The sequence below is a fragment of the Strongylocentrotus purpuratus genome, unplaced genomic scaffold, assembly GCF_000002235.5.
Source record: "Strongylocentrotus purpuratus isolate Spur 01 unplaced genomic scaffold, Spur_5.0 spur5_contig_842, whole genome shotgun sequence".
NCBI lineage: Eukaryota > Metazoa > Echinodermata > Echinoidea > Camarodonta > Strongylocentrotidae > Strongylocentrotus > Strongylocentrotus purpuratus.
Window position 1 is genome coordinate 878667 of NW_022145549.1, and position 8472 is coordinate 887138.

General features: G+C 37.7%; 1 long non-coding RNA gene across 1 annotated transcript; it reads left to right on the forward strand.

Annotated features, from left to right (window-relative positions):
* The first annotated feature begins 3673 nt into the window (after window positions 1-3673).
* Window positions 3674-7900, forward strand: LOC756022. The gene is made up of 4 exons (XR_004064781.1): window positions 3674-3830; window positions 4754-4880; window positions 6260-6361; window positions 7534-7900. It is a non-coding gene; the product is annotated as an NADH dehydrogenase [ubiquinone] 1 beta subcomplex subunit 2, mitochondrial (long non-coding RNA).
* The last annotated feature ends 572 nt before the right edge of the window (window positions 7901-8472 follow it).

Below are 8472 nucleotides of genomic sequence, written 5' to 3' on the forward strand. Positions count from 1 at the left end.
GGCCTTTTTCTTCAGAACGCCCCATGAGATTGCCATCTCTCCATCTCTATTTTCCTCTCTCTCTCTCTCTCCATCTCTCTCTCTCTCTCTCTCTCTCTCTCTCTCTCTCTTTCTTATTGTTTCTGTTCTCTCATTCTCTTTGCTTCATTTTGACTTTTTTGTGATAAAAAGATTTGTAAATATTTCAATTCTCAGAACTGGCAATCATGTTTTCCATTTCAAAAATAAAATATGTTTTTGCTGTTGTGACATCAAATGCTGTCCAATTTATTTTTTTTTTAGATCTTTCCTCATAAATGGTATGTGGTGTGTCTACCTGTTACTTAGTATAGACAAAGCTTGTTAGTTGTTAGGCTCCAATTCTGTAAATGAATTTTTATTGCCAGTTCTGAGAATATTTTGGATTAATATTGTTACATTTTTATCATTCTCATCTGCATTTTATTCTTATGAGAATGCTTACATAAACAATATATTCTTAATTAATGCAGTCGTGTTAACTAGCTATGATAAACAAATTGTACCATCCCATTGCCATGTAACAATATCTTTGATGGTGATATAAGAATATTTTGTAGATGTATTTGCATGAAGTAAGCTAATATTTCTACATTATGTGATGTGCTTGCTGAAATTTGTCTTCTTCTGCCGTGAACAATTTGCAACTGTTCTATTAATTAAGTATGACAATTACATATTTTAGCAGCCATTAATCATTTATTTGTTGAAATATCATAGCTAATTACCACTTTTTGTTTGGGGGGAGTATTTCAAATTTCTTGAAATTCTTCTCCCGGTCATCATCGTCTTCATCGTCATCATCATTGATAGGGAGATCGCATTGGGAAATTTTCCTGAGACGATCTCTGCTATCACCTCGAAAAAGTTCACTAGTAAAAAAAAAAGTTATAAAAAAAGTAAACAAAAGAAAACAAAAGAAAATTGATGGAAAAAAAAAGAGAATAAACATAGGATACTTGATGTATGATTTATACACTTAGGACTTCAATCTGAATAAAAGTACAGCTCCACTCTACCACGAAGGTGAATCGATGAAATACATGTACATGTAGTATTTGTAATGAAGTCAAGGTCTTGTATTCGTCAGTGGGAAATAGGCAAAATAAAACTGTATAACGGGTCTATTTTCCATTTTCTTGTCATCGCCAAGTTTCATACGCGCAAAGAATTTCCACATGATATGCTAACATATTTTATTGCCCATACCTTTTCTTTTATTCACACATTATTGCACCCCAGAGAATAGTGATATTATACCTTGTCCCTTTCAAAATACATATAGAGTTTTTGTATTAAAAAGGGCATTTATCATGAAAACATTCCAACTTTATACTTGGCAGCTAGTATTTGGGGGGAAAGGTGAAAGAACCTATTAAAATAGGAAACAGAACAAATATGTTGTAAAGAATGAAATAATGAAATAAATAGAATATATTGTATCCTGAACATGTTTATTTTGTTACATTTCATTGTGGCTAGCATTTTTTTTTTAGTGGAATGTGTGTGTTTTGGTATAAAAGGTTATGTCACTTTCTTCTTGAAAAGGACATATTTTCCCACTGCAGTGGAAAGTCCACTGAAGGAGTTAGCCGATTGAAAGCAAGACCAAATAAGTTAAATGAAATGTATCAATTCAACCTTAACAATTATTATGTTCATTTGTGCTGTGTGAAAGGTGAAAATTGGAGAAATGACAAAAGTGTGAAAGAAATTGGGACAAATAATGAGAAGTTTATGAATTTTTGAAACGATAATTCAATCAAATCTATGCAAATCTCAAATGGCAATTTTTACATTTAATTGAGAAGTACTTGACCTTGAAAAATGGGTCTAATTGTTAAAAAATAGTATAATTGAAAATTACTTAATTTCTATTGTGCCTAAAATCGCTTCCTTTGGAGCACAACTCAGAATTTAATTTTGGGTATTGTATGATAGGCCCTCAAAAACAAAGGAAGGGGACATCACATATGGGAAAAGGGGCACTTTTTAAATTAAATGGGCCACCTATCAGATTTGAATAAGGGCACTTACCAGAGGGGAAAAGGAGCATTTATAAGAAAGGAAAAGGGCACTTGCCACGAAAGGAAAAAAGGCACTTATCGGAAGGGAAAAGGGCATTTATTAGAGGGAATAAGGAGGCACGTATCAAAGTAACGGGGGACTTATCAGAGTTGAAAAGGAGCACTTCTTCTAGCTCACATCTGAAAAGGGGCGTTCATTAGAAGTGTAAAAGGCACTTAAAAGAATAGGAACCTAAATGAGGTTCCAATCATCTAATGACAGAAAGGATATGCCCTCCTGGCAGAGGCAACTGTTGGGGCAGTAACTGCAATATGACATGGTAGTTGATTCCAGATGTGAGTGGTCCGATCCGGGGACAGAATGGGAACTTGTATGACTGAGTCTATATTTTATTGAGTATTGTATTCAGGAAAATAGAGTTTGAGTGTGTGGTCTCTTCTGCAGGCACGTGGCCACGGGGGCATGGGGGGGGGGCACGTGCCCCCCAAAATTTTCAAGATCGGATAAACATTTTTAGACCCCATTTTTTACCTCGGTCGATTACATGTATGTGCCCCCCCCCCCCCCAAAAAAAAAAAAAAAAAAAAAAAAACTAACTCTGGCTACGTGCCTGCTCTTCTGCTGACTTGTATGGAGCTTTGATTATGAAGCGAGGAAAATAAATGTTGGCTATATAGCTTATGGTGTATTCGGTTAGAGCAAGTTGTGTTGTGCTAGAGACGTTACTGCCTGTCTGTATAGTTGCAATTATGGTCCCATCCCATCTTCAAGAGCAGTTGTATCAGCCAGTCGCGGATCCAGGATTTCTTAGGGGAGGGGGCCCATTTTTTTTTTTTTTGCTTCTGAAAATTTGAAAATCGTGGGGGCCTATATCCCCCCAAAAAGGTAAAACTCACATGTTTTTACACATTTTTTTTCACAGGGGAGGGGGGGCCCGGGCCCCCCGGCCCCCCTCCCCCCTTGGATCCGCCACTGGTATCAGCAACTGAACTTCTGACACCCCCCCCCCCCCCCACTATGACCGCATAATTGGGCATTTGCATGACCCAATGCTTGAGGAGAATCTTTCAAAAGGGTTACATATTCCCCCAAATTAAAGTGCCTCTAAATCCACTATTCCCCCCCCCCCCCCATCCCCCATCCCCCACCCCGGGGTTAAACGGGGCATTCGGGTTCCCATAATCTCCGGTAAAGGGTTACTTTTCGCGCGACAAAGTTGACTTTTCACCCGGAGATTTCTTTAAAAAGGGGGTGTTTTTTTTCTCTCTCTCTCTCTCTTTGGACTCCTGAGAAAATTTTAAAAGGGGGTTATAAAATATCTTGAATATATATATCATAGATAGGTCTATAGGGGATTAATGGAGCAGTTTTCCGGATTTAGGGGGATCTCCAAGGCAGGAAAAGTCAGTGAAAGGGGGGTTCAGAAATGTTGGCAGGCCTGAGATGGGGAGGGGGGGTGCTTTCAAAGGGAGGGAAAACGCATACGCGTACCACCCTAAATAACGCTGAGTATGGGGGGGGGGGGGGGTCTGGTCCCGCCCACTTTAAGCTAGCTCAGTGTATTTTTCCTCCCGGGCTGAAATACTTTTAATCTCAAAGATACCATAGCTTCTCCCGATCGCGTACGCGTAGGGGAGATTGTGCATGCAGATCTCGGACGAATACTTCGTATTTTGCTAGTTTTTTCACCCTTTCCCTCCCGACTCCAAAATGTTTGGTTTAAGCAGAATTAATCACGGCTTGCGTATGATCTCAGGAATCAACAGAGCTGCACCCTCGAGGAAGTAAGTACTGTGTAAACGGTTTATAACTGTAACTACTAAGGTCTTTAATTTGCTTTCAAATTCAACTAGTAAAATGGTCAATGAATGCAATCACAGTGTGTGTAGCTGTAGACATGGTAGAGGACGACGGACTCGTTTGTGTAGAGTTGGCGCGGCTCTAGACTCTAGTTTCGTATCCATTTTTGACCCGCAACTCCAGCGTGGATATGCCCTTCTAAAACATACAAAAATAATCTTCATCGTTTGTTCAAATAATGGACATGATATCTAAAGTCGTTATATCTTACCCCTTTCGTGTCAATTTTCTTATCTTTTTTTAGTAGGGTCTAGGGGCGCTAGTCCGAGAATAAGGATCGTCTTCATAAATGTGGACCAAACGACCAATGCGTCCTCAAAAGTAAAGATTGTCCACATTTTTGCAGATCGACGTTTCATATTTTTGATTGGCGTTGGTGATGCAAAAAACTGATTCCAAAATGATTTTCTTGATGCATTTTACATTGACTTTGTACAGAGACTTTCACATTATGAGTGATAAATCCTCGGGAAGACGGACAACCCATAAAAGTAGACGGTGAACTAGGGTTATTTTCTTACGCAGAATCCATTTTTCGCATCGCCAGCGGGCGGTTCAGTAACCCGAAACCTGCAGAGCGCCGATGAAAAAAAACGTCCACTAAAATGCAGACGATCCTTATTTTTGAGGACGCACTTTGTCTGCGTTTATGAGGATATCCTCGTTTATGAGGACGATTGTCAGACCAGCGCCCCTACTGCTAATTGTGAATCATATCCATACTTTGATTTTCACCATGTTCACTCTTTGACCCGTAACTAGAACTCTGGCATGGAGATACCTTACTATAAAAAGTTGTATCCAGAAGAAGATGTTTCCTACTACCTTTTATTTGTCATTTATACAGTGGTAGTGCAGTGTACCGTGGCGCTATGGCTCCATCTAGGACCAGACAGATTCAAGGAATGGCCGTCGTCTCGGCCATGTGGTTCTGGATACTCTGGAGATTTTACCACGAGCCTGCCGATGTCTTCGTAAGTTTCTTAACAGGCCTGTCCTCATCAGTTCGAGATTGCCAAATAACCCGCTATTTTAAGTATCCCGATCGCAAATTATCCAGCTAATTTGCATCTTCATCAGCCCGGCAGTTGCACTTAGAGGGATATTTGGTTGAGATAATCATCCCAAGATATCTTGGGCTGAAGACTCGAACGCTGAGCAAAATATCTTGAGCAGATTTCTTGAGCTCGAATTTCAAGATTTGACGTTGAGTCTCAAGTTGATGAAGTCGCAATTTGTAACTTCGGGCTTATTTCCCAAATCAGAAATAGCGGGCTATTTGGCGATTTCGAGCTGATGAAGAAATGCCTAGTGAGATGGTTGAGTGCAAGGAAAGGTACCGGTAACAAATTCTAGTTTATGAGCTGTCATTCTTTTTTTTATGTCAGTTTTGGAAGAATATCAGAGGAAAAATTTCCCCTGAAAAGGTTTGCTCGTCAATACCCTCCTATTCAATATGTGATAAGAAATGGCTTACCCAGTAAAAGATTTGGACAAAATTTTCATGCCATATGTGTGCATACATCATAACATGTAGGTCTACACAATCAACTTTTCCCCCCATTGCTTCCAGACAGTTTTTTCCACAATATTATAATTGCATGACTAGTCCTCAATTTTATCTTCAATATCTTTGGTACCTTTACCAATCACTTTACTTTATACTCATCCAAATTGGTCTTTGCTTGTTCACATTTCTGTACATTCTACATTATTTTGTTGATCGTTAATGTTTCTTTATTGTCATAACTACATTTAGTACATGTTGTCTATATTTCAGAATATTCAATTGGTTATCTTTTGTCATGTCGTAATTGTTGTAGCCTTGTACATGTTGGTTATAGGTAAAAGCCTGATGACACCTTAATTTTGCAGGTCTCCTTGTATATATTAGGTCCACCAGTTTTGAAATTAGAATTTAATTATCAGGCAGGAAAGCCCCCCCCCCCCCCTTTTTTTTTTTTCCTTTGCCCCCTTGGAGAAAGTGTGCTTAAATACATCCGCATACAATGTACATACATGTGCATGTATGATGTATATTATAATTCTTTCCATTTCCTTGAAGATTGAAGTATTACTGATTGCCCACATGATTACATGGACCATTATATTAAAACGATTTTAATTTCAGGAGAATGCGAATGACAAAGCGTTATGCTGGATTTGAAAATATTAAAAATGAATACAAAATATATGAGAATGATTTTTTTTTTTTAAAGTTATCCCCATTCTGCCCAACTCTTTATTTGTACCCTACAGTGCATGCATTTTTGTGTGTGTCAATATCGTTAAATTATACCATTCAAATAGCAACTATTTGCCATTTATGCTAAATTGAACTTGTATTTTTCAGGGTCATTTTGAGTATCCAGATCCATCAAAGTGGACCGATGAAGAGCTGGGAATTCCCCCTGATGATGAGGATTGATGTTAGTTAGAGCAACTTAGAATATAGGTAAACAAACATTTCATTTTATTATTTCTGTCTCTTTTAAAAAACATCAAAAGTATACATGTTTGTTCATGATCAACATAAGATAAAAGGAAGTGGGGAAATCATAAAAGCCAAAATTGGCTTGATGAGAATGATCCCGAAATAAATACTTAGCATAAACGAGATACAAACTTATTTGATATAAAATCATCGTACATATATGAACCTGTGGGCCAGTTTATGCTTTTTTAGTCTAAGATGTTACCTACTGTAACACATCTAAGTAAATGGACTTGAGCGAGATACAAGGGTACATGTATATATCGCAAAAGCCAAATCGGCACGATAATGAGGCGTAAAAAAAAAATGTGGTATTGCCCTTTGTTACCGACCCCAAAATCTTGAAATCTGCGGTCGGCTTTAAAAAAAAGTGTTTTGTTTTTTACATTTTTTAGAGGAAAAAATGTTGAATGAATACAAAAATATGTATTAAAGCATTCAAAACTGAAAAATGTCAGCCCAACTCCAAAGTTAAAAAAAAAAAAAGTTTTCTGACCGACTGACCCATGTTTTGGCATCTAGAGGGCAATACAAATTCTTTCTTTTTTAGGCCTGAGTGTGATAATCCCCAAGAAGGAAAGCCATTTGAGACAATGGTCATTGTATGGAACCTAAATTTCACCAATGTAATGTTTTGTTGTTTAACGTGCACATTAACCTTATTTTTAATCAACTTTAAACCGCCACCCTCAAAGAATTTGGCCATGGAATGCTCAATGAAAGTTGCATGAAACCTGCCTTACAAATAATGATCAATATATCTCATAATATTATTCAGTTAATGGGCCTTAAGTTGAGTCAGAAAAATATGAAGTTAAATGACACTATTTATGTCCCTTTCTGTGCATAACACCACAATATCTGGTAATGACCAAATTCCTTGGACGTCAACACCACTGTATGTGCTCGCATAGAGTAGCGCAGGCACTGAACATATTAAGCCTATCTTGGGCTAAACTATGTATCCTTAATTTTCTTCATACTCCTTAAATTTTAACCTAGATAATACATGGTAAAGGTTTTTGAGGGTGATTTTATGCATTCTATCTGCACACTAATTATTATTTCTGAGATGGCCGGTACCATTTTAGCAAGTTCATTATTTTCTTTTATTACTTGTTCTTTTATTGCAGGACCTGTATATAGCTCAAAGCCTTATGTCGATGGAGTTGAAGAGGACACATGTCAAAGCTGATTCTATTGATCTGTAGGAGTTATCACTTGATGTTGATTGGAGACATCTAAATGAACCTTCCCCATCAACCTACAGCAATGAGCCATCATGTATGGAACTGCCCAAATTGTGGAGTGTAACAGATGCTAGTAATAGCAATGGACAGGTCAAATGAAAATCTCAATATGTGGGACTGTTGATAATAAAATTGCAATATAGCTTATGACACTGTAAAGATAGAGGGTCGTTTCTCATAACTTTAGCCGGGACTAAGTCCAGACTAAACAAGAATTTTAGTTCACACATCTATGGAATGCTAGGTTTCATCTTCCTCCCTCTATATTCATGACAAAGATAATCTACCAAGGACTTTGTTGAAATTCAGTTCATACTCATATTATCTTTTTCTTCCCATTTCATTGCAAAATTAATTTTTTGGACACTTTTCATTGAAGGATGAAAATAATCTGTACAGGGTAAATGAGTTGGAAACAGGCACTCCATAAAAGTGTGGACTAACTTAGTATGCGCTACCGGAATACCACCCAGAGTCCTTAACCCTCTCAGTACGCCCTTTTTGTAACACATATAAGAGGCTCTATCACAGAAAATGCAGTTGCGGTATAAAAAGGGTATTTGTGCCCACCCTTATTCTTCCTCTTCCTCACGTCCGGGCATTTTAAATGGGAATAAAGTGTGATTATGATATGAATTTGATTGTGCATATTATACTATTGTAGTTCTAGGATCAGGAATCCCATGTTAGCACTATGTATTGCTGAGTAAGTTGCCCTTGTAAACTTATTCTGGAATCGTTTTATTAAAAGTGATCTTGATGCTACAGGCATCGGGTGAGTGAGGTTCAACATACAGATCAGTATTTTGTACATGTGTCCTT